Consider the following 27479-nt stretch of genomic DNA (forward strand, 5'->3'; position numbering starts at 1 on the left):
CCTGTCATCATCAGGCCCGGATCCAGACCGGTTTGGACCGATGCACTTGCATCAGTCAATTTTATTTACGCATCGTTCGTCATCGGTAAAAAAAAAAAAAATCTTGAATAATCCCGAATAGTGCCGAACGTGTCCCCACCGTGAACACAGCTTTGGTTTTCATGTCAACCTATAGTCCGTAAATTATACGGATTTTTCTGAGTTTCAGAGTCATACGGACGTACAAATAAAGTCGGATATTCAGGGTTTGGTCTGTAATCAACCGTTTCTGCAGCAGGACTCCACTTTGAAGCTGTGAACCATTGAAGCCATGCTTCAATTCAATGGCTCGTGGCTCTTTGATTTGCTGCTCTTCAGAAGCGGTAAGTCCGCTTCTTAACCCCTCTCAAAGCCATTAAAATATCATGAGTCACTTTTGTGTGTATTAAAGTCACTAACTGGGACTCTTGTCAAGTTGCAGTCAAGAAACGAGAATCGTCCTCCATTCTGTTCACACAGCTCGAAACGCTGCACGGCAGAGACAGAGTCCGGTCGGAATTAATAACTTTAAAAACGAATTGCCGCTTTAAATAAAATGACACCTCTTTCTAAACGTTGTAATACAGACAAGAAACTACAATCGACTAAAAGTTTTTTTCATCCCAAAATGAAACGTCCTATATTTCTTTATAAATTACATCCTGAAGTGAAGCACAGCAGCTGTAAGAGCTCAGCTCAGATATATGGAAAGACATTCATGCCAATAATGTCTGAAAGGAAATGCTGTTGACAAAAACTACAGATTTTGTTTATTTCTATTTATGTCCAGAGATCAAGGATCCACCATGTAGAGTTTATTATGTCCAAAGTTTAAGGAGCCAGTGACAATTTCATATTTATTTACTTTAAGACTCAATAAAATGTTCAATTTCAATTCAATTCAAATACATCACAATTGTACACATATCACAGTTTTGTACACATATCACAACTGTGATATGTGTACAATTGTGATGTATTTGTTTTAGTATATTTAGTCATGGACATGATGAATATTGTTACCTGCTGGACTGTTTCTAATTTTGATTGGTATCAATGGAAAATGTCTTCTGTGACCTGTCTGTATCTCAATATATTATTATTAAGAATATATGCAGTCATATTTTTTATTGATTTTATCAATTGAAAAAAAAAATCATATATAGATTCAGGTATAATTGAAAGATTTTGGCAATAATTTATAATTTATACAAATAAGAAGTGTTCACTATGGTCCATGAAGTATAATAAATATATTAAAAGAAGTGTGACAGTGTATGTTGCACACAAATAAAAGAATGAAGATTATTGAATAACAAGATGCGTACGATTTTTAATTTATCATTGGGCAAAAATGCATCTGTCAGATTTTCACTCTGGATCCAGCCCTGATCATAATTCTCGATGGAGTTTTACTCGGGAGGAGCTCGGAGTCGAGCCGCTGCTCCTCCACGTCGAAAGGAGTCAGTTGAGGTGGCTCGGGCATCTTTTCTGGATGCCCCCTGGACGCCTCGCTGGAGAGGTGTTCCTGTCACGTCCCACTGGGAGGAGGCCCCGGGGAAGACCCAGGACACGCTGGAGGGATTATATCTCTCGGCTGGCTTGGGAACGCCTTGGGGTTCCCCCGGAGGAGCTGGGGGAGGTGTGTGTGGATCGGGAGGTCTGGGCGGCTTTGCTTGAGCTGCTGCCCCCTCGACCCGACTCCGGATAAAGCGGAAGAAAATGGATGGATGGATGGAGTTTTATAAATTAAGCCTTGTAAGTTGTATTCAAGTTGATTAAAACCTCTAACAAACCCATACATGCCTGGATAAAAAATCCTTATGTATTAAAATAGAAATCTGAAGTATACCTTGTCATTGTGCTCATTTACCTTGCTGCTCTTTCCGCTGTAATATTATTGCTTAACACACACACACACACACACACACACACACACACACACACACACACACACACACACACACATATATATATATATATATATATATATATATATATATGATTTTTACTAGCATTTTATTACAAGTAGATATAAAGCCATTCAGAATTTATGACTTTTGACTCTCAGTCAGGGTAAAAAGTACCTTCTCCATCCCCTCCAACCACACTGTTAAAATTTAAATGCCGCCTGTGACCACCATGTACATTTCATATTAAACAACAACTGGAAGTATATATATAGACATAAATATATTTAAACATTTTTGTTTCTATATCTGTATGCATGTGAACGCAGCTTAATGAAAAGAACTTATGGCGTTGAGTTATAGTCTCTGTATATCGATATTAAATTGCGACATAACAACTTTAAAATAGACATTTGTTTTTACATAATTACGAGGGTAGGCTGAAAAGTTCTAAGGCTCCCCATGAAGGAGTAATGCATTAACTGCATCTTAGTGAGTCTTAGAACTTTTCAGCCTACCCTCGTATATTAAGGCTCTTGTACAGTTCATTTTAGTATTGGAGAATTTGTTTTTGTAGTTGGTGCAGTTGATGGTGAAGCACTGGCTGCCTTTTTTCCTCTCATTTCGCTTCTGTTTAACAGGCTCAAGGCTCTCTCTCCACCCTTAGTAATGGCCGCTGTGCGGCACGCCGCTAGTCACGTACTGTCCATTCCAGTCTCTGTTTCCATGGATTGTGGTACCAGTGCTACGTTGTAAACAAAGGCTGCAGCCAATCACAGAGTGGCGTATCTCAGCCAAATGTCAGAATCCTGACTAAAAGTCACGTGACCAAATAACCCGATACCGACTCCTTTGCATTGGCTGGAGGAGTGGAACCAACTTAAAGCTAGCGTTTCAACTTTTTCAGTTTGTACTCAGATAACAGCAATTACTTACATGGAATGTATTCATACTGTCATGTCTTGACTTGGACCTGTCCTGTTTTGTTTTTGTTTTTTTTTGTAGTGTTTGCCTAGGCAGAATGAGATTTTATGAAATGCTGTAACACAGCTAGCTCATTATAGCAGCCTCAGTTTTAACAAGTAAACTCCATTATTATCACTTTACCGAGGCGTTGCTAGGCCAGTAGTGTAGATTTACGTCGATGCTACCTGGCTATACCCGCCCACAGTAGCGAACGAGTATCGGCATACCCGCTCGCTGTGTGTAAACAAATGTCGTCATAGCGTGCAGCCCAAGAACTGTCCACAGAGGAAAAGATGAAAAGGCGAGAAGTGTGTGTTGGTCCCAATATGGATATTACCGACCTGTTATGGTCTTCTGAAACAGTTGATAGATGTATTTTATAACTTAAAAACAGGACCGATGCTAACGTGTTAGCATGTCTATGGCATTTTCAAAGTTAAAGTTAGCATTAAGCTGAGCCATTATCACCCCTCTCTCCCCAGCGCGCAAAGGATTCTAGGCTACTGTAAAACCGTGAATGCAGATCGAAGCACTGCTTCATTGGTTCAAGGTTCAAAGCAAAGCCGCGCTGCAGAAACGCTTGATTACAGACCCGCTGCAGGGTCTGTAATCAATGCAGAGAAATGATCATTTTCCTGACAAACACTCCCAAAAATAATGTCCACTCTGAAGGACCGATAAGGGAATCGTTAAGCAAAAGACTATTGATGACGATGGATCGAATCATTTCTTAAGGATACCTGAAAAGAACCACTTCCCGACACAGAAAACTCACATTAAAGACTCACGATTATCTTAGTTAAACACCTAAATACATATTTTGGTTGAACTCACCTCCATAACGACGCAATGTTGCAAACAAGTTGCTGCAAACGCTTGTTTACACTTACAACGAAATCTCGGCCTCCCCAGCGAGAACGTGAGTACGTGCAAGATTTGACACCGTAAAGGTGTCAATTAAGATGTGTCATGATTAGGCATCAGAGTAAACGTCAGAAAAATTGAACTCGTGGCTTTTTTTTTTTTGCTCCCTGAGCCAAATTAGCTTCAATCATTTCTATAAATTACACTGAAATGAAGTGACCCTTTTTTAATCGAATAACTTTGGGAAGGTAGGGTGGGTGGGGGGTGTGTGATTTAACTCAGCCTTGTAAATTTAAATCTTCTAGTATGAGTTTCTTGCTTTAAAATAATCATGGCTTGGTGGTAGAAAGTGCTGAATCAACTATCATTGGCATTCCTGCCAAAGACACTGTAAACGTGTTTCCACATGATTTCCACATTCCGTGGCTGAGCTGCCAAACAGCAGTTGAGACCCGCTGAAAGGAGTCTTATCACAGTCTTGTTTGGTTTTCCCTTCCAAATTAATTATTTTGTTTTTTTGATGAAAATCAAGTGAAATTACGACCATTGTAGTTCATACAGTATTACATTCTGTGGATGTAGGGCATGCATATGTCGAGCCAGTATTTGTCAACCTGGCTCATATTTGGACGTTTGGGAAATAAAACCTTGTTGCACACTGTGTGCATGCATGTGTTTGTGTGTATATGTACATGACTGAGCCCTAAGGTGTAAGTGCATGTGCATGAACTTGCAGACCCAAACTGGGAGATGTAATCTGATTTGCAGAAAGGAGCGGGTCATTTCACATGACTGGTTTAAAGGAGCGCTGGCGCACGCTTGTGCCAGTGTTTGTGGGTGGTATGTGTGTGTCTGTGTACGTGCATGCATGTGACACGGTATGCTTGTGTGCACAAGTATTTGTTTCCCAAAGTGCGCTACAGACACACAAGTGCTTGTTAGCGGAGGCTCCTAAACAGTAGGCGCATAAAGGTGTTGAAGTTTGCTGTGTGGCTGAACAAACCACAATGTTGCATTTATTCAGTTGTCATTAGTTTTAAGTCAGCTTTATTTTAGAAAGCTTAAAAGAATCTAAGACCACTGCTAATTAACTGGCGATTGCACATCTGGAAAAAAGTACGGCTGCATTTGCAACTTTCTGTTTACGCATCCTTTTATAATCAGCACTTTATTTTGAACTAATGGACCATAAGAAATTATATCCAATAATTAAAATCATCCTATAGCCTGAGCCGTCTTTAGTGGGTGGCTCAGATCAAATCCCCTGTAAGCTTTGCTTCAGACACAGCTCCTTTGTATTTATTTATTTCCAGTGCTGTTTTTTTTTTTTTTTTTTTTTATGTTTTTAGGGGTGCAGATTGTTGCTTGGTTTTTCAGAGTTGGATGTGGACCCTCATTTGATGTGACAAGTGAGCAGATGAACACAACAGTAGTATGTTATTGCACACAAATCTGTGCATGTTTGTAATCTGCATATATGCAAGAGTGTATCTTTCTCATCTATGGGTAGCTGGTGGTGGATCACAACCAATACTTGGTCAGGCATTGACATTTTGTCAAAATTGTTTCCTTTTTCTCGTACTACCTTATGGATAATCTTTTATTCTGCTGTTTCTATTATTATTACTATTTTTATTTATTCATTTTCAACCGTCTATCCGGGTTTGGTGTCACCAACCGAACAGTCCCCCTAAAAATCAGTCCCCCTGATGACGCGGTTCACGGATTATCACCTCGTTTCTGCTTCAAACTGCACTCCAGTCATCATCTATCTCAGCGACAGATATCTGAAGCTTTTGTACAACAATCATTTCCACATAAATTCAGCGTTATTTCATTGTAAAAGGCGACGGAAACGATCAGAACACCACAGCTAAATGAGCTGCTAGCTGATGCGATCACTGCACGTCGGACATTTTGATGCGTCACACAATTTCGCCTCATTTCTGCTTAAACCTTCCTCATTTCTGCTTAAAAATGACTTTAGAATGATTTAAGAGGTTTTACCTTTATCATCTGATAGTTAATAATCACATTAATCCATTTGATCGCTTTGTGTGAAGAGACTCCGTCTCAGTCGTGCTGCTGTGGTCTGAAATGAGGCATGCACAGATGCAAAAGGCGGACCGATTTTTAGGGGCGGACCGTTCAGTCGGCAACACCGGGTCAAGGCAGCAGAGGTAACAGCTCATCCCACACTTTTCTGTCCTCAGCCAAGTCCTGTAACTCTTCCTGGGGGATTCCAAGATGTTCCCAAGCCAACTGGGAAATATAATCTCTCCAGCATGTCCTGGGTCTTCCCTGGGGCATCCTCCCAGTTGGACGAGCCTGGAAGACCTCCCTTTGGAGATAACCAGAGGGCATCCACACCAGGTGCCCAAACCACCTCAGCTGGCCCCCTTCAATGTGAAGAAGAAGTGGCTCTGCTTCGAGTCCCTCCCGAATACTCGAGCTTCTCACCCCTGTCCAGGAGTGTAACCCCAGACACCCAACAGAGGAATCTCATTTCTGCTGCTTGTATCCACCATCATAATCATCATCATCATCATCATCATCATCTACCTCTTTTTCTTCTTATTATTATTTTGTTGTTGTTTTTTGTAGTAGTAGAACTTTTAGTTATAGTTGAGTAATAACAAGAATGTACTTACTGAAGTGTTGTCAGTCTTAAGTATGAAATCAAACTTAATATAGATATACTTATCTTTATTACTGTAATAGTAATACTCTTATTATGTTATTATTATTAGCAGTAGCAGTAGTAGTAGTAGAACTAATTCTGATCCACTGACAGTTCTTTTAATATCAAGTTGCAACTCAAAGTCTGATACGGATACTTTTATGTTTTTTAAATATATTTTTCACTTGTTGCATTACACATTTGTTAGCTTGAATTAAAATAATTGTGTTGTAGTTTTAAATGTGTTTGACAGATGAATCGATGAATAATACAGAAAAATGACAAGATTCTAGCTTTACTGCATTTAACAAACTCTCAATCTTCAGTGTGAAGTCAAACTTAAGATAGAGTTTTATCACTGTAATACTACTACTAATAATAATACTACCCAGGATTCCATCTTAGCACCACAACAGTCTCTACCCTCAAGGAGTTGTGAAACGGGTGGTCATTTTTACAGATACTGGAATAGCAATCCTGCTAAGAGCCACTTTCAGAAGAACACCTGTTGGAGTTTAAATTTAATCGGCTGAAATCCATCGACCCACCTTAAGATTAATGAAGCAACGTCTCTCTTGCTCCCATGCACATGGAGGTGGACTTAATACAAAACATTTACCATCGTCTTTCTTTGGGGAGTGTCAAACTTCGCTTTGCTCTTGACATGCCTTGTAATATAAGAGCAGTGCAGGGCACAAATATGTTGTATTTCATCTCTCACTTAATCCTGGGTGTGTTTTGTGCATGATATGAACTCCACCATTCAGACTGTCATCTCTCACTGCCTGTTAGAGCTGTGTGCAGTGGAACCCGGTGCATTCTGGTTCAGTGGAAAAGAAGTGAGAGGTTTTCTGGCAGAGGAAGAAGATCTGCACACAATGCATCAAAGCATGTGAGCAGTAACGGGAAAAGCAGTCATATACAGTACCTCAGGGGGGCCATGAGCAATACTTTATCCTGGATTTGTGTTAAACTGTAATGAGACACTACAATTTTAATGCAGTCAGTAAAGTGTTTCAGTTCTACTGTTCTTTGGCTGTGTGCTCTGAGCTAAGCAGATGTGCTGTTGATGCTGGTCGGTCTGTGCCGTCTGCAGACTTCTGTGGTGAATGAGTGATACGGCCAACAAAGCAGTTTATGACTACTGGAGTAAACAAACAATAGATGGGAAATTATTAACACTTAATGATGGTTACCTGATTCCTTGGAAACTGCTTAAATGCCTAAACTGACACATATACAAACAGAATTGTCCTCCGCCTTTGGATCCATTTGGGATGTTTCTGTTTCATGTGAAAATCCATAGAACCTTTGCAAGAGTGCATACATGAAAAGTGGAGTTTCCCACATGCACTGTGCATACGTTTTACAAACACATAAAATGTCAAAAGCATTTATGTAGATGTCTTAGTATGCATTTATTTGTCAGTCCATCTGTGCATCAGCTTACATGTGCAGAAGTCATTGTGTCATTTTTGTTTAGCTAAATTGTGACTCCTATAGTTCAAAAATGTCAGAATGTGTGCGCTTTGTGTTTGGTTCAGTGTTTTATCCCTTACTCGTATGTGTGGCAAGTTCATAAGCAGGATGATGCAGCAGTCAGGAAGCTCTGATTCCATCAGGCATGTCAGCAGGGGCAGTTTTTCATAAGGTTGTAATCTCACTACACAAAGGGGTGTCCAATATTTGAGAGAGCCCCTACCTCTGAGCTAATCAAGACCTGACCAACCCTTCTCCCGGCTTGCCGGCCATCTAAACATTACCTCATTGTGAGACTAAGCCTAGCCACATGCAACACAAGGATGCTGATACACATGATAACTCAATTAAGGCGGTACGATAGTAAAGAAAAACAAAAATCTAAGCAAGAATATAAAGTAAATGTGACCACTGCAGAACTACCTATGGTGCCTGGTGCCAAGGAAAGGTATTTTAAAAGGGAGAGGAAAGAAAGACTCATTTTACCATATCCTCCAGAAATTCTGGGAAGCAATTTGCTGGTGTTCAGTTTCCCTCCCCGCCATCCAGTTATTGCTGTTTTCCCCTCAACTCCTGGAGACTTCAACCTGAAAGGAGGTTCTTAACTTCAGGCTTTGTGTCACTCGGAAACAGTGCATTTGTTGCCATGGTAACAGGTCTGGAACACTGAAACTCAGAACCAGAGTGCACCTTTGTCCACGAATGGATGAAGAGGCACCCGAGCTGTCGCTGATCCAAAGAACATAGACTCAGTAAAAGACGTGTCTGTATCAAGAAACCTACAAGTCTCCTGATCCAATATTGACTTGAACTTCATGACCTTAAGAAGGAAAACCAGCACACCAAATTACAGCCTAATGAAAAAGCTACTTTGACTGTTTCCTTTCTTTTTAACTGCCAGGTACAGAGTTGTGTCACTGAAAAATTCGATTTACAGAAAAGAGAGTGGGATGATCATCGGTTTGCCTAAGAAGGACCCAGTCAAGTCTCACACACACACGCACACACACACATATATATATATATATATATATATATATATATATATATATATATATATATATATATATATTCCCTGGCAAAGTTTTTTTGAAGTGATTAACTGAAGTGATTTCAGTGACCTTGCCCTTTTAAGTTGGGACCTGGACCAACTTAAAAAAAAAATAATGTTGGATTAAAGCTACAGTGTTTAGAACTTAGTGTCATCTTGTGATGAGGTTGTATTTTATATTATGCCATCACTGTCCAGTTTCCCTTCATTGCTTCTTTGGTGAAGTGGATTCACACTACCTTTCCTTCGAGTATGGAAAGCAATTTGTCTGATCCTCCATTTTACCAAAATGAGGGTTGTCAAAGTTGTTAGCCTGCAGTAATAACCACTAGACCATGTATAGGGGAACAACCATTGATGATTCTTCTTTTTTCTTCAATCTGCTGTCCCTCACTGCAAAATGTGAAAGGTGGAGTAAGTATGTCCCTGTGGGGTATCAACATGGCAGTCAATATGGCGCCATCCATAAGGTGGCACACTCCCATGAAGATATGAAGGGCTCATTCAAATCTTATGAAACTACAAAGGTTTATTGTTGCTAGTAATAATCATTGCTAAATCCTACACACTGTAGCTTTGAGGTCCTTAAGTATTCAACAAACAACCAAGCAGGGAAGCTAAAAACACTTGAAACCATTAGTGGTTTCTATTCAGTGGGAGTACTGTATTTATCTTGCTTTAAATTACACTGATGTTCTTTGAACTACATAAGTGTCATAATAAAATGAACAATATCAATAGTTATAATATTCTTTTCACCTATTTACATACAGTATAGCACTTTGAGTGACATGGTGAGCCACTATGGACAATACTCTACTCGGCCTATGGAAATTGAAGAAGAAACAATTTATTTTTCCAATACACAACAAACAAAGAAACACTTATTGGTGTTTCAGGACAAGTATGGGTTGAGCTGGGCTGAATTATATTATAATTCCTAGAGGTACTTTTGTCAAAGTTCCCAGAGTTTGATTTTTAATCATTTGATGTTCTATTTCTTGTTCTTTCAGATAACCTCAGGTGAGCTGAGGCTGAGTGGTGGAAATGTGATTGAACTCAAGAGCTTCAGCAGGTGGGACTCATCCTGCTTTTGTTTAATCTGTTTATAAAGTATGAACACTGACCATTACTTCAAAGCAGCATGGTGGATGAGGATCAAACAGATGTTACTCTCGTAGCTCTCCTGTATATCAGAGATTATTTGGGTGGCAGTGTTGGCATTTGCCCTTGCTTTTTTTTTTTTTTTTTGGTAATTCAAGTCATGACAGCACGGTAAAGAATGCATTGGCACAGAGATATCACTTCAAACGCGGCTTCTCTCAGGAGCCTAAGATCCTGTCAGTGGAATTGAATGAAGATATGCTTTGATGGCCCACCTTGGAGTCTGTGGCCTTCAAAGGAACCTGTTGATGGAACTCTGAGGGGCAGCCAGTAAGCTGAATGGGTGGTACTGTATATATGTGCCTCTCAGGGTAACAGGGGGTGTTCTTATTGGAGGTGAAACATGCTTGACCCCAACATGACATGAGTAACCTTTTTTTCCCCTTTATGGATATTAGGCTTGCACTATCTTTTTTCCTCTAGGCTCAGTTTTCCAAGCAGCAAATGAAGGGGGACTGTGTGTGTGTGTGTGTGTGTGTGTGTGTGTGTGTGTGTGTGTGTGTGTGTGTGTGTGTGTGTGTGTGTGGTGTGTGTGGTGTGTGTGTACAGTAGATATGCTGATGCAGGCTGGCCTCCATTGCTGTCTAAGGCTCAGTCCAGTCACAGTCATGGGTACCTTTGGACCTGGTTCTGTACTCTGATGCTGCTCTGTTGATTCTGGTCAAAGGTGAGGTGTAAAAATGGGTAGAAACAGCTAGAATGCAGTGTTAAGTGGGGTAACTAAAAGACTGGTGAGTGATGAGTCTCCAAATGGATAATTTGGTTGAAGTCATTTGGCATAGCTTCTTCAGAAAAATGGTTCAGGGAGGATACAAACAAAAAATGCACCGGATCAGGCAGAATGTGAAGGAACGGAAGTTGTTTGGAGCTTCAGAATATCAAATGAGAAATTACGTGCCCTTATGGCACAGTCACACAGGACTTAACGAAGGGCAACGAAGCCCAAACGAAATAAGAAATCTGGACTTTCGTTGGCATCGTTTAACCTTCGTGCAGCTTTGTTCCTGCAGCTGGCGCTTCGTCAGGATTTTTTAAACTGTTGAAAAATTAAAACGAATGCCACCGAAAACCTCAATTTGTCCATCTTTTCATTTTCTTTAGTTTGACTTTGTTCAACCAGCTGAATGTTTTCATATAGTACAGAAGCTCTTTCTGAGCACTGCTGCTGCCGCTGCATTCATTTACCGTCGGAAATGACAAACTCAGCCTTTTGACAGTTTTCTGTTGTAAATCAATATATATGGCTTAGTAATGTAATACAGTGATACAGCAATCCACCACGGCACACCAGTGTTTTATTTATTTATTTTTAGTTGGAGCAAGACGTAGCACACAGCCTGTCATCAGACAGTGTGGATTCTGATGATGAGGAGATGATTCCTCTTTTGTTCTGTACAAGGAACCAGAGCAGGTGGGTCCACTGACATGCGCACAGATTTCCACAGCTTCTATTTGCAGTTTCTCCAGGACTCAGGCGTTATGAGCTCCATCCCAGTGCCGAGTCCTGGAACACAGAGATGCAGACACACACTGCTCCAGCAGTAGCTCCACGCGCAGTTTCGTTTAAAGCGTTGAGATCAGCGCTAGCTTCGGTTTCATTTTGTTCCTCTTTCATTCCTTTTGTGCTCTTGATTCGCAGGCTATTCGGTGAGAAAGCTCGTTCGTCCACCTTTTTCTACTTTTTTTCCCTTCGTTCAGGAATCGTCGTATGCCGTGTGACTGGGCCATTACAAACATTCCTTTCATCTGTGACGTTTGTGTGATACAGCATATGAAATACCTTCATTGTGCGTAGACTGGATAATGACAACCTCCAGAACAGAGAAACAGGTGCCATTTGATGTGGCTCCAAGGAAAGTGTGGAAGAGAATGGAGAAACTACTTGGTGTCGACGTACAACAGGCAAGGAAAATGATGATTGTGAAGACCAACTTCCTGCGACTGCTGAATATATGATTCCAGCAGGAGCACCCCAAGGCAATCTCTGATGCCACGGAGGAGTGATGATGATGATGATGATGATGATGATGATGACGTAAAGACAAATACAGTGGTCTTTAACTATGAGGGTTTCAGCAGTCTGTATGTTTTTCATTCCTACCAAAGACTCCACCAACTGATTTCACGTGTAGCCTCGCAAAAAACATCACTTGCTCATGAAATTAGATGGAAATAAGCCTAACATCCACATGACAGTGGTTGGGATAAACACCACTTTCTACTGGGACTGTGCTGGAGCCAGATATTGATAATATGCCAACTGCAAAACATCACTGGTGCTTGTCAAGAAAAATCTGCTTTTGTGACACTTTTTTGAGTGCAGATACTTGGCAATCTGTAACTAGGGAACAATGCAACAGTCCATCTCAGCAAAAAGCAGAAATGTACAAAGTATGAAAATAGAGCATGACTGGAGAAGCTCCAGTGATATGCAAATGACCAAGTAATTATAGATTATGCCTTATATTGGGGGATGTGATGTTCTAGTGGTTAAGGTGTTGGGCTTGAGACCAGAAGATCCTCGGTTCAAATCCCAGCCTGACTGGAAATCACTAATGGCCCTTGGGCAAGGTCTTTAATCCCCTATTTGCTCCTGGTGTGTAGTGAATGCCTTGTATGGCAACCACCATCACATCAGGGTGAATGTGAGGCCTTATTTGTAAAGAGCTTTGAGCATCTGATGCAGATGGAAAAGCGCTATATAAATATAGTCCATTTAATATCTACAGCTCTGTGTACTGTCAGAGCTCAGAAGCTAAACAGAGTGGGTCCTTGTTAGTACTTGGATGGGACTCTTAGACTCCTCTTAGGTGCTGTGTCTTTTCCACCAGGTAAACTGGAGTTGCGTCAGGAAGGAATCCGGCATAAAACTCACCAAATCATAATGTGGATCTACTGTGGTGACCCTGAACAAACTGTGAGCAGTCGAGGGTCAAACAGCAACTAAATAGTCACAGTTTTTGGAAGTGTTTGAAAATTTGACATTACTTCCGGCCTGATTAACTTATATTCCAAATACAAGTACTAAATTGTGTGGGCATTCTCAAATTTTGACTGTTGGGTTGATAAATGTTCTGCCAGTGTTTCACTAACAATACTTGTGCACATGACAGCGGGTGTTAACGCAATGCTGACAACAGCGTGTTTTGCATGTTTTAATGTTTTTCAGTCAGCCACTTGCAAGTATACACAAAATAAGACAAACATTTTAACTAAAAAGGAGCTGGGGGAGGTGTGTGGATTAGGAGGTCTGGGCGGCTTTGCTTGAGCTGCTGCCCCCACGACCCGACTCCGGATAAAGCGTAAGAAAATGGATGGATGGATGGATGTTATTTATTGAACATTATCAAATCTCATATGAATGTGCCCTTAAAATGGTTTTCTGCTATTTCACAGGAGGTACATGGTGTGTGGCACAAACCCGGATTCACTACCACTGCTGTGGAAATTGCCTCAAATTGTTGGTTTATATTGATGATCTTCAAATGTGTCTTCCTGCAACTGAGGAGCTGTTCATGGCACAGGTATTGACTCTAGTGTTACTGTATTTTCTTCATATCACTTGAAAGGCATAAAATAGACATCAAATAGACATTGAATGAGAATCATTATGTATTGTTATTTGTGGGTGGAGCTGTCCAAGGTGCTCACCTTCTATTTCAATTTCCGTGTGTGGCAGTGGACAGACGCAGTCCATATACAACCACAGGTGCTATCACAAGCCTCTTACATTTATTTTGTGCTTGATAAATCACATTTTATGTGCTAAATTAACCTATTTCCACAATCTCCTCTGAGTGTTTTGCACAGTTAGGTGGACACACCCCAAATTACATATTCATTAAAGCAGACATATACCATGGTCAGTGAGATTCCATGTCTAACTGGCGTGCATTATTTTCGTGTATACGCACACGTAGTCCGGCGAGTTAAGTCACTGTAATATCACTCCACTCTTGTCATCACCACAGCAATGCACAAATCAGTCGGCGCAGATCAGCTGTGTTTTGACAGCTGTGAATGACAGAAACGCGATAAAACATGGATTTCCAAGTGAACTTTAATATTTTTGGCCAAAATAAAATGTTTGAGGAATGGGAAGAGGAGGAGAGCAAACAAGAAGAACAGCAAAAGCAACAGCATAAAGACTTAACATCGGACGAACTGGACAAGATTAAAGACAGGAAAGAAGAAGAGAACGGTTGCCAAGGATGAAAATATCTTGAGACTGGCATAAATAGTCCCAAATATTCAGCATTTTATCAAACCATGGTATAAGAGGATTAAACAACTTGAAGCCGTGCATTATACGGTTTGAATACGCTTCGCGTCATGCATTCAAACTGTATTAGCACTGCTTCTCGTTGTTTAATCCTTACATATTAAACACACAATGCTTGCCATTTTGAACGTTTGAAGGATGCAGCCCTTACTTTGGAACATTAGCAGATCAGGTGCCTCATTTGTTTGTGGCAGAGTGCCTTAATTGAGAGAGTGGCGTCAACTCAGAACATGGTGAACTGCACTGAAGTACTGAATGAACCTTTTTAAATCATTTAACCACATACAGAAACACATCCAGGTACAGGTGCAATCAAAATAAATGTAAAAAATAGTTAAGCTATCAAATTTACATAAATTTACAATTTATGATGATTTATTTAATGATTTAAAGCCTGATTTTATGCTTCTGCAGCTCTGGATCGCGGTGTCATGCAATGACGTGAGTGACAGCTTTAAAGTTCTCCGTCACTGGATTATGATTTGTTCTGGACCAATTTGACCCTCAACAAGCTTTTCTTTCGACAATCACCCCTCTAATTCGAAGGTAAGCTGTAGAATGTCAGCTTTTTCAGACTCCATGTTGTAAAGTTTTCTGATCCATTTGTAATCAGCGTGCACACTGCAAAAACTATTAAAATATGATGGCAAATGAAGCAGTGAAAGCAGAAAAGTGTCAAATCACAGCCTTTTGTGTCTGATTTAACAGGTGCACATCAGGGTTCAGGTCCGAGTCTGAGTACGGTGTGAAAAAAAATAACCGGTCAGACTTTTAATCACGGAAATGACTCCGTTCCCACTTTCGTCAAATCAGCGAGTGTCAGAGTGCTGAACTTTAATTTGTACCTCTGTTACTGTGCACATCCAGACTGCTCTGGGTTTTAATGGAAATACACTAGGATCGGACGGGACATTTTATACGATGTGAGTGAAAAATCCGTTATACAAAGCCCATTATATACGAGGTCTGTCCATAAAGTAACGGTCCTTTTATTTTTTTTCAAAAACTATATGGCTTTCATTCATATGTTTTTACATCAGACATGCTTGAACCCTCGTGCGTATGCGTGAGTTTTTCCACGCTTGTCGGTGACGTCATTTGCCTGTGAGCACGCCTTGTGGAAGGTGTGGTCCCGCCCCCTCGTCGGATTTTCATTGTCTGGAAATGGCGGAATGAAAAGGACATTTTTTTCCGTCAGAATTTTTTCAGAAGCTGTAGAGACTGGCACCTGGAAACCATTCGAAAAATTTATCTGGCTTTCAGTGAAAATTTTACGGCTTCACAGAGAATAAGGACTATTACTACAGGTTTAAGGACCCCTTTAAGGACCCTCGGCGCGCTGCACTCCGGGCTGCAACAACGCGCACAAACCACGGATCATTTCTAAACGGATGGCTCTGTGGATATGAGACCATTGTGTGCTCTTTCTCTGGTTATCACAAGAGCTGGACATCAAGCCATTTTCCGGCAGATTTCACTTTTTAACAAGAGATTTTGTCATGGAAAGCCGTGCGGAGGCTTCGCGCGTCACGACCGATTCGCTGATGAAGCGAGACAAAGGAACACCTCTGTTTCGGAGTGTTAGAGGACAAGTTGGGATATGTCCAGCTCTCCACAATTTCTCTTATACTCACTCGACTGTAAGCACTGAAAGCTGAGATAGGCACCTCTGTTGGAAGCCTTAAGGACAAGTTGGAACATGTCCAGCTGTTAAACAATTTCTCATATACTCACATCCACTGAAAGCCATCAAAAGCCGCCTGGATTTTACAAATGGTTATCAACACGGAGGTGTTTTTCCTGTGCCGCCACACCGCGCCGGCTCCTGCGTCCCGACACGCGGAACCTGTCCGCACGTCTTTCATTAAAAAAATCTCCTTTAACAGGGAATATTCCGGATAAAATGCTGAAACCCGACTTCTTCTGAAACTTCTCTGTTCTCTCACGACGTCCTTGGATCAATAGAGCCTGAAATGTGAGGTTTTCAGCTTGAAACAGGCTGAGAGCGCTGCGCGACGTCTCGCACCGTGGGAAGTCCTTAACGCAGACAGTATCACCTCAAAATCTCTCATCAGCCGTTAAAATTTTCACTGAAAACCAGCTTAATTTTCGAACCGTGTCCACTTCGATGTGTCTCACAGGTTTAGAAAAAAGTTTGATCAATACAAGGCGCCAGTCTCTCAGCAACTTCTCAGACAAAGGATTCCTGACGAGGGGCTGGACGACTCCTCCCACCAAGGAGTGCTCACAGGCGAATGACGTCACCGACAGCCGTGGAAAAAACTCACGCATGTGCACGAGGGTTCAAGCATGTCTGACGTAAAAACATATGAATGAAATCAATATAGTTTTTGAAAAAATAAAAAGGACCTATCTTTATTGACAGCCCTCGTACTTCAATGTCTATGCTTTGATTGTGTCCCGTGATTCTGTCTACTTTTACAACCCAACGTCCATCCTGCACTCCCTTTCATACCCATGTCTTACCCTTGTGCATTATTGCTTGTCTGTACTTTGCCTTCCCACTGTGCATTCTTGGGGTTTTTTGGGAGTTTTGTTTAAATTTAAACATCTTTTCACTACCTCATGCTGCAATTGCTTTGATTTGATTCTGTTAATTGGGCTGCTCTCTGGGTCATCCAGTTTCTGACCAACTTTGGATTCTCTAAAGAGACTTAGATTTAAAGACATCCAGTCAATGCCTTAGGTCACCAAGTCTCATGAACATCAGTAGACAGGACACAGCAGGACGCCAATGACTTGGCCTTCGGTCTCCTGGTACTGCCACGTACATCTCTCCAGAGAATTAATTGGCCTTCAGTGTGGTGCTTCCCTGAAAGGCAAAACCACCTTTCCCTTGCTTGAGCAGTGATCACAGAGAAGCTGTTCTTCTTGGGCAGTGATGAAGGGCATTCATATGCTGGTGTCTGTTGGCTCTGACTAACACTACTTGTAGCTCCTAGCCTGATGAAGAGTTGGTGACACAGCGCTCAAAGGAACTTCCTCTGCTAGCTTTAATGTGCTGCTAGGAAAGAGCCCAAAAAGAGTGGCTGCAACCGGTTTTTATCTTCATGGTTTTCCCAGTGAGGATGCAAGGTTTGGCTCCAAGACTGGTGTTACCCGTTGGTAGCATCAAGGCCTTCCATTGTAAACAACCACATGGTCTGAGATCCCATCAAGGTCCTGGTGAGGTCATAAGTCAAACTGGAGTATTGATTGTTACTCCAGTGCTGCTTCTAGCCCCGTTAACTCTGCATTTGAGTGAAAGAATGATCAAAGTAAAACTAATTGATAACCATGAAGCTGTTCTTCTGGACAATATAATGTTTTACTCCTCCACATTGTTCCACAACTGTATTATCTACACAATTGATCTTGTAACCACTGAAATAAGTCATATCTCTCAATCAGGATTTCTCCTTTATGCTCTAATCAAAGCCACCATCTGTGCTCTCATGTGTATTAAATGTAGCTCGAGTTCCAACTGCATGATGAACGGGTCTGTTGGTATTTATTAGGTGTCTCAAACAAAATGTACCCAAAATTATTTTAACAGTCCAGAAAAAATAATCAATATTATCAGACATTTTCTGCATGAACATGTGGCCGAAGCATGTCATTTTTCTCCCGAATGCACAGTTTTTAGTTCAGTCTTTCCTTTTTGATGTTTTAACCCTTTATCTTTACACCCCATGATCAATGTAACCTCCTCGTCTGAAGTTTCCAGAGAAACAAATCATCCGTCTCCAGTTTTCCAGAAAACCACCTAGCAAATTCAAGTCTCCTTGCCATTTGCTGGGGAGTTATTTTGCTCTGAGACTGAATTTTGTAGGGAAAGAGATGCAAGTCAGCTCTTAGGATGTGTTGCACAGAACTCAACAATTTTTGTTCTCTGAATTAGAGTTAACTGCGGCATTTTTCCTGGGCTTTAATGAGAAATGAGAAATGAAATGAGAAAAACACCATTATTTCCCAGTAAAAACATTTCCTGGTATTCATATTTCAGATTACTTTTGGGTACATGTTTTTGAGACACCCTATATACATACAACCACTTATAGTTCACTGTGGATAAAGCGGTTCATGTGACATGTTTTGATGTCAGTTTCAGTCCCTGAACTTCGTAGGTGAAGAAGGTCTGGATCAGCAGTTGTGCATGCAAGAGCAATCACATTGCACTGATCAGTTCAGGGCATTTTATGAATATCTAGTTATGTGAAGCAACTTGAATGGCAAGTTACCTTTGACTTTTATTTATTTTTTTCAGTAGACTCATGACTGTCTCTCCAGTAACCTTTATTAAGAATGTGAAACTTGTGCCAATGTTGAAGCTTTACTCATTAGTTTCTGTCTTATGTTTCTAGGAACATTGTAAATCCCAGTTTTGGACAGAAGATCAGGATCCCTGCTGCAGATGTTTGCACCTGGCTCAACGCTTAACTACTGACGGCTTGATCTCAGTCACTGACAGGCTTGTTCTTGGTAGCAGCAGCACCAGCAGCTCGGACGTGACGAAGCTGTAGCACAGAGTTTGTCTGAACTGTGGAGTTTAACCATGAACAGACCAGTTTAAGCTGGTCTGGAGCAATGCTTGGGACTTTTCTTTGTGGACTTTTTTAGATTCACATTCATACATCTGTTTATGTGCTTTAGTGGTAATGTTTAAATGATCAATAAGGTCTGAGAATGCTTATGTCTTGTAAACATTTTACTGTTATTACCCAAGGCCATCAAAATACAGTTATCGGTATTGCATCCGTCCATCTGTCCATCTGTCTGTGCTCAACATAAGTCCAGTCCTAACCCTGCCAGGGTCTTCAAATTCACAGGGAATATTCTTGGGACACAGACCTTGGACATGTTCGAAGATGGCTAACCTTGACCTCGAGAGAGGTCCAAAGGTCACTTCTGTTTCCAGTTTTATGCTATGAATCTTGCACATCTGCTTTTTTTTTGGGGGGGGGGGGGGGGGGGGGGGGGGGGCTGCTAATCAGAGTAGAGAGGCACCATGACATCACTGGCAGGTCTCTCTGGCTGCTGAAACTGCTGTGTTTCTGTGTAATTCTAAACATGTTTTCTCATGTATTATGTAAAAGCTAACGAGAAATAAACTGCTAACAACCTCTGGAGTGATTTACAATAGATTACGTGGACGTCAGCGTGCATGTGTATCACATGCAGTCAAAGGTAACTTCTGGTCTTTTCAAAAGCTCATGTGTGCACACACGCATGCTCTCCTGCAGACACCATTAAAAGGTACATGCTGATATGGCCAGGGTAATATTTTTATCATTCTGATGACACAGATATAATTTATATATATATATATATATAATATATATATATATATTAGATATATATATATATATATATATATATATATATATATTATAATAATCACGTGGCCTCTGTGCACGTGTATGCATGTGTGTGTATGGCTTCACTCATGGACAAACCGGGGAGAGCTGACATTTGCTGTTGGTATGCTTATGTATTTGGGTCAGGATGAATGCTGCGAAAACATAAAGTTGATAGGACTAATACAGTGGCTTGAAAAGTATTCATACCTCTTGGTATTTCACATATTTAATTTGTTTATGGCATTTAAAATACAAAAGTAAATCAGACTGTCTCAATCTAAAAATTTCTAAAATGATCTTCCTTAGACTCACACTGAAAGTAAATCTCTACAACTTGATATAAATTAATTAAAATATGAAAGCCAGAGATGCATAAGTATACCAAAGGGGCTGATTACTTTTGCAGCCACTGTATTTTTGGAGAAATTAACGATATTAGGTACACAGGGAGCAATGAATGTTGTACTGCAATGCACCATGGGGGGTTGGGGTTTAAATGTTGTTACTGGGTTCATGTTAGTTTAAGAGTGTTGTTAGTTTTTTTTTTGATTTATTGTGTTTTTGTAGTTCATTTGGTTTATCAGTTTAGTTAAGTGTCATGTTGCATTACCATGAGTGACAACTGTGCTGTGTTGATGTCTTCCGCCGCCATCTCTGTTTGTGGATGTGTATAAATAGAAGCACCTGCTTGTGGCACAATGCAGAAAAGACTAAATGCTATGCATGCGTGTATAACTTCGAACACAGGCAATCTGTGGAGAGCTGACATTTGCCATTTGGTATGCTTATGCATTTTAGGTCAAGGATAAATGCCACCAAAACAGAATGCTAATAGGACTAATATTTTGGAGAAACTTTGGATATTAAGTAACAACACTGAACAATGCACATTGCTAATTACTTCTGGACTCACATGCCATTTCAGCAGGGAGTGGCAAATCATCTTTATATTAAAAGAGTGACAGCGTGTGTGTGTGTGCGTGATTTCATTTAGTACATTTAATCTAAGTACATCATATAAATATGTTAAAATACATGGATGACAAAAGAAAGTGAAAACACTTATTTCCATTGATTTTTAAAATCAAATGACAAATAGAAGTAATAATAAATAAGAGGCCTGGACAATTATCAAGTTTCCAATTCAGTTTAGCCTGAGGTAAGCATCGGAGGCAGTGAGAGCGATCACGGTGATGCCGCCTGGCCTGCCTGATGAGGACGCAGAACACATGCGGTTAAAAAAAAAAAAAAAAGAAGAAGAAGAAGAAACATGCAAAATTGCACTAAAAAAATATGCAAAACTGCGAGGTCGCGAAAGATGAACCGCGATATAGCGAGGGACCACTGTAATTCATTACCACCCTTGAAAATGTCAGCTACCTATTTTATAAACACTACCCAATCCACAGGCAAGAAATTTCCTGGACCTTTGTAGGATTTATTACAATTTTTATGGGTTCTGGTTTTTTTTGGGGGGGGGGGGGGGTTACCCTGTACAACTCCAGGGGACTATCAGGAGTTCCTGTGTAAATCTCATTAAAAATACAGGTATATTTTCATTTATTGAATTATTTATTGATCTTTTTATTCATGACTTGGTCAGTAGGAATTAAAATTTTAAATTTCCAAACGTTCGTGTTAAAAAATTAAATGAAAAAAAAACGAAATTATACTAATCAAGTATTAAACTGCAGATTCATTGTCAAATAAAGAAACACAGTGTTGCACATTTACACATCAATGAAAAACTGCCTAGCACAGGACAGTATTAAGCAGGTTTTTTTTAATGAAGCAATGAAGAAAAAAAAATGCATGTTTGTTTTTTATACAATCATATTGGAAATTAACAGGTTGGGTATTGACAAATTTATGTATGTGTGTATTCATTTATTTATTTAATTCAGCATTTTATGTATTATTTACAGTTTAAAATAATCACTTACCATTGAAAGCTCATTTCAGTTTTTTTGAGGAAAACATTTCATGTTAATGTAACTTTTTCAAAGGTTGTGTATATTTTTCTGTGACATTTCTCTTTTCTGCTTTTGCAAGCCAACTCGTCACATGATGTTGACAGAAAGGTGCTAAATGTCAAAGTGTGGGTCCACACTGGTCATATTGAAGGGAGTTTTCTCCACTTTGTGAAAATCCCCACTCTCGTGATGTTCTGCAGAGAAATTCCACTCTGTAGGAAACATGCATTGAATTCAAATCAAAAGTGATTTCCCATTAATGTCTGTCATTGTCAATTTCAGCTGTGAGTCCATAAGAGATGCCCTTTGGGGGTGGGGTGGGGGTGCTATGGGCCTTGTGGGGGTGGGTGTGGGTAATACGGCGTGGAGTGCCAAGCTTGCTATGGGGTAGTTATTCTTCAAGGGGTTGCTTATTGTTGCTTTTTTGTACGCAATAAAACAAAGCCGACTTGGCTGGACTCCATTACACTGTGTTCGGTCTTTATTCCGCTGCCCGACCGTGTTCTGACAAGTTATTCAAAGCAACATCGGGATCATATCAAGAATCAGATTTGTGCTAAACAAGGTCATCGCCATCTGGAAAAGTATTGTGAAGGTTGATGTTTTGGAAGTGGAGCTTCATGACGTCTTTATGGGTCTGATTTTGGTCAACAACATTAGCATGTCCACAATGCAATTCCCTGCTTGCCTGCCTCCCTTTTTTTATTTTCTGCCCTGCTTTTTTCTCTCACACACACAGCTCAGAGAAAAAAATGACCTCTCTGCAGCTCTCAATTCACTGCACTTCTATAGCCCTGAATGGAGCGGCTCAACAAAAGGTGACATAATTTTCTCAGGGTTTGATTGGCCCCCTCCGCAACCACAAGATGACATCATACCCCATCCCCGCCAGCACACCGCTCCCCTTCTCCCTGTTCTTGGATGCTGAGTTGTCAAGACAACGGCACTCGACCCGGACGGCGGGATAGGACTTGGCAGAAAGTTGGATCTTGGCCATCCATAAAGAGCTCGGGATGTTGCTCTCCTGTTTGTGGTAAACAGTCTTGGGAAATGATTGGAGGGAAATGGGGGACACTGAGATATAATACCGCCATCCATCTTCACGCCAGTTTTCCTCAAAATGTTTTGCAACAGATGAATATATTCCAGTAAAACGATGTGCTGGCAACAAAATTAGAATGTCAAGAACAAAAACTTGCGATAACCATGGAACAATGAGAAGCTCCAGCCAAGTGTTGGAATAAATGGAATTTTGGCTTGATGGGAGAGTGGGGGGGGGGGATTGAAGGAATTTGGCCATATGCAAAGTGATGTAGCTAATGATTAAGGTTAATCTAACATGTCACGAGGTGAATTAATTGCAGGGGCCTCCTCGTTATTGCTCATATTTATTAACCCTCTGGGGCCGACGCCGTCATATACGACGGCTAAGACCAAGCTTTACTAAATTATAAATAACTTTTAATGATATGAGACAGAAACTTACCTTTTTTGCAGACTTTCGAGCCAGCCATCGGCCATCTTTGTACTCCTCATAGAAGCTGTGTGACGACGTGTGCAATGTGAGTGTCCAATCGGAATAAGCGAAGTGCGCATCTCGGGCCGCACGGTGCATTATGGGTAGGCTAAATTTTTCGACTACCAACCCACAAGCTATGGCGGCAGAAAGCAGCGAGGAGTGCTGTGATTTGGATAATTTCAATCGCTGGAAAGTTGTTGATTTAAAGCGTTTTTGTAAGCTCTGTGGATTGCCAGTTACAACCAGGACTACGTATGGCAGTGGACAGAAGCGGAAAGAAGAGCTGGCTGTGCTTGTGTATGCTGCATTGTTACAGAAACTACCGTTAGTGCCGACAAAGGAGGAAGAGAGAGCCGCTGTCGAAAATGACCAGCCCTTGTTGATAGTTGGAGACAAACAAATTTCTGACCCCTTGAAGGCAGCTGACAGATGGTTAGACGAGTCTTAAACTGTGGATATTGCAGAATATTTGCAAAGCAGGGATGAGAAATTGCTACTCCGCTGGCTTGAAGCAATGAAGGTGGGTCTCACCTCGTTGGTGTCACATTTGTTTTGATAAGTTGACAGACATACAATGATATGTGCATGCATGCAGTTTTTATAGAACATGTCAATGTTACAATATTACGTGCCACGTCATTCATGGCGCGACATTACAGTCATAAGCCGATGCACGAAAACGCCGTCATCAGCCACATTATAATTCGGCACAGTTTCAGGATATTGACAAAATAAATGTGTGCAAGAAACTTATAATTTTAGTCCATCTTTTACGCCCGTCTGGATCTTTCTTTTCTGTGGGGAAATTGTGTAGAATGAATGGAGGTTTACGACCACATTTCTTCTTCTTTGTCTTTGTGTGGACTCGGCAGAGCTTTGCAATCGTGTTTTCAGCCAACTTTCAAGCCTATACATTCCGTTCAAGCATTTGAAAACAGCACAATGCGCACCTGTCATTATTATATGTGTCTTAAGGCTTAAAGCCTTTGAAACAATCCCTGTAAGCCTTAACTTTTACACTCCGCTAATGCTACTGTATACGAAATTCAATGGGAGCGGTGTGAGTTTGGTAGTTGGTATTTTGCCCCCGTTTGACCCAGGCATGTGCAGATGTGTTGCGCACTTCGCTTATTGGTTCACCGTCACATGGTTTTCCAAATCCAGTCGTAGGGCAGATTTACCTCACGTGAAAAGCCAAAGATCGTTTTCAGGAGTGATGTGTTACTAGTTGGCCCGTTTGAATAGACCCCTGGGTGCTCCAATGAGTACATACTCAGTGCGCCCTGCGCCATTACGCACAGCGAAAGTGAAAGCACACGGAGCAGACGGAGAGCCTCTGATGACAATCTCACGTGCTCAAACAAAGAGTGTGTAACTATCAGGATTGCTCCACTAGTTTGCATGTGAATGTTACTGGATAACTCTGTTGCTTTCTCTGCATAAAGCACTGTTTACCATATCAAAATAACAAAACGCATGGACCATTTTGTATATATTGTTCAAAATGTGCATTTGTGTTTATTGTTTGAAACTTTTTGTTGTACAATCTTTCACACAAGACCTCAAATTACCTTTATAAAATGTCAAAACAGTTGCTTTACTGTGTGTTTTGAACAAATGTGTGTGGAAAATTATTTTCGCTTTATTTTTTCCTTGCCTATTTTTATTGTAAATCTTTATTACACTTATAAAACACAACAAAAACATACATATTCTGAAAGCACAGGTTGTCCTGAAAAAAAAGAGAGACATAACACTTGATTGTGGGATGCAGGGAGAGCTGTTAACAGCAATAATAAAACATTTATGCCAGGCAAGTGAACTGTCCAAAAAATGCCCTCGGACCCCAGAGGGTTAATGTATTTGGAGGAGAACAAGTATAAAGTAGATCTCACTATGTCCTTTTGTGACATTTTGTATAATGTCTGGCAAGAATTTCTGCAGTGGTAACATTAAACATAGCTCTGGAAAGTGTCATAAATAACAGTAATATACAAACTAAATATTATATTTATTACACATTTTGACCTAAGTATTTTATGGGAGGCAGTAAATTTAAAATTTGAAATACAAGCATCTGGTTCTGATATTTTCCTGCAGAACCAGTGACAAGGTTGGCTGCGGTAAATACAAGGAATATGGTGTAATGGCGGTCTCCTATTGATGATTTTTGGATTCAATTACCATCTTTCAAAATTGAGGAAGTTGGGCCAGCTTTTTAATACAGTAGGCAACATTCATATTACCTGATATTTCATATCTGCTTACAGACAAGTGTAACTGAGTTTTTTGAATACACCTGAGTACATCAGATTATTACACAGTTTGCAATTTGGTTTTGCATGCTCAAAAGTACATAGTCAGGTATCAAAAATCGTCAATGGGAATGTTGTCAATTGTTAATGTTTCATGACTGAAGTGTTATACAATAGAAGGATGATGTTTTATGTCATAACAGGCTTCCACAGGACTCATAAAGCTATCTGCAGACTCTCAACCTCTCAAACACTCAGACCATTATCTAAGTGCAAATGAATTGTCTGTCAGCCTGACTGACAGACTTTGAAAACAATTTCAGCAAAAATCTAATTGTTGATATCGCAAATATACAGTGCATCCGGAAAGTATTCACAGCGATTCACTTTTTCCACATATTTTTATGTTACAGCCTTATTCTAAAATGGATTAAGTTATTTTTTTCCCTCAAGATTTTACAAAATACCCCATAATGACAGTGTGAAAGGGTCTTTTAGATTTTTGCAAATTTACTAAAAATAAAAATAAATATTAATATTGATAAATATAATAAGTATTCACAGCCTTTGTCTTACCAGATGCCCGAACCACCTCAGCTGGCTCCTTTCAACACGAAGAGTAAACGTCAGAAAATTGAACTCGTGGCTTTTTTTTTTTTGCTCCCTGAGCCAAATTAGCTTCAATCATTTCTATAAATTACACTGAAATGAATGACCCTTTTTAATCGAATAACTTTGGGAAGGTAGGGTGGGTGGGGGGTGTGTGATTTAACTCAGCCTTGTAAATTTAAATCTTCTAGTATGAGTTTCTTGCTTTAAAATAATCATGGCTTGGTGGTAGAAAGTGCTGAATCAACTATCATTGGCATTCCTGCCAAGACACTGTAAACGTGTTTCCACATGATTTCCACATTCCGTGGCTGAGCTGCCAAACAGCAGTTGAGACCCGCTGAAAGGAGTCTTATCACAGTCTTGTTTGGTTTTCCCTTCCAAATTAATTATTTTGTTTTTTGATGAAAATCAAGTGAAATTACGACCATTGTAGTTCATACAGTATTACATTCTGTGGATGTAGGGCATGCATATGTCGAGCCAGTATTTGTCAACCTGGCTCATATTTGGACGTTTGGGAAATAAAACCTTGTTGCACACTGTGTGCATGCATGTGTTTGTGTGTATATGTACATGACTGAGCCCTAAGGTGTAAGTGCATGTGCATGAACTTGCAGACCCAAACTGGGAGATGTAATCTGATTTGCAGAAAGGAGCGGGTCATTTCACATGACTGGTTTAAAGGAGCGCTGGCGCACGCTTGTGCCAGTGTTTGTGGGTGGTATGTGTGTCTGTGTACGTGCATGCATGTGACACGGTATGCTTGTGTGCACAAGTATTTGTTTCCCAAAGTGCGCTACAGACACACAAGTGCTTGTTAGCGGAGGCTCCTAAACAGTAGGCGCATAAAGGTGTTGAAGTTTGCTGTGTGGCTGAACAAACCACAATGTTGCATTTATTCAGTTGTCATTAGTTTTAAGTCAGCTTTATTTTAGAAAGCTTAAAAGAATCTAAGACCACTGCTAATTAACTGGCGATTGCACATCTGGAAAAAAGTACGGCTGCATTTGCAACTTTCTGTTTACGCATCCTTTTATAATCAGCACTTTATTTTGAACTAATGGACCATAAGAAATTATATCCAATAATTAAAATCATCCTATAGCCTGAGCCGTCTTTAGTGGGCTCAGATCAAATCCCCTGTAAGCTTTGCTTCAGACACAGCTCCTTTGTATTTATTTATTTCCAGTGCTGTTTTTTTTTTTTTTTTTTTTATGTTTTTAGGGGTGCAGATTGTTGCTTGGTTTTTCAGAGTTGGATGTGGACCCTCATTTGATGTGACAAGTGAGCAGATGAACACAACAGTAGTATGTTATTGCACACAAATCTGTGCATGTTTGTAATCT

At 40.4% G+C, this 27479-nt stretch overlaps 1 long non-coding RNA gene across 3 annotated transcripts in view; it reads left to right on the forward strand.

Moving 5' to 3' along the window:
- The window catches only part of LOC117527614, a 177143-nt gene extending 158246 nt beyond the window's left edge, over nt 1-18897 (forward strand). Inside the window, exons 3-6 of one of the 3 annotated variants that reach the window (XR_004565574.1) lie at nt 9982-10043; nt 13302-13434; nt 13529-13656; nt 18779-18897. This is a non-coding gene — a long non-coding RNA (uncharacterized LOC117527614). Of the gene's footprint in view, nt 1-9981; nt 10044-13161; nt 13435-13528; nt 13657-14828; nt 14949-18778 lie in introns of those variants that run through there. The other 2 variants (XR_004565573.1, XR_004565575.1) reach the window with 2 other exon arrangements.
- The last annotated feature ends 8582 nt before the right edge of the window (nt 18898-27479 follow it).

This window comes from Thalassophryne amazonica, chromosome 16 (assembly GCF_902500255.1).
Source record: "Thalassophryne amazonica chromosome 16, fThaAma1.1, whole genome shotgun sequence".
Lineage (NCBI taxonomy): Eukaryota > Metazoa > Chordata > Actinopteri > Batrachoidiformes > Batrachoididae > Thalassophryne > Thalassophryne amazonica.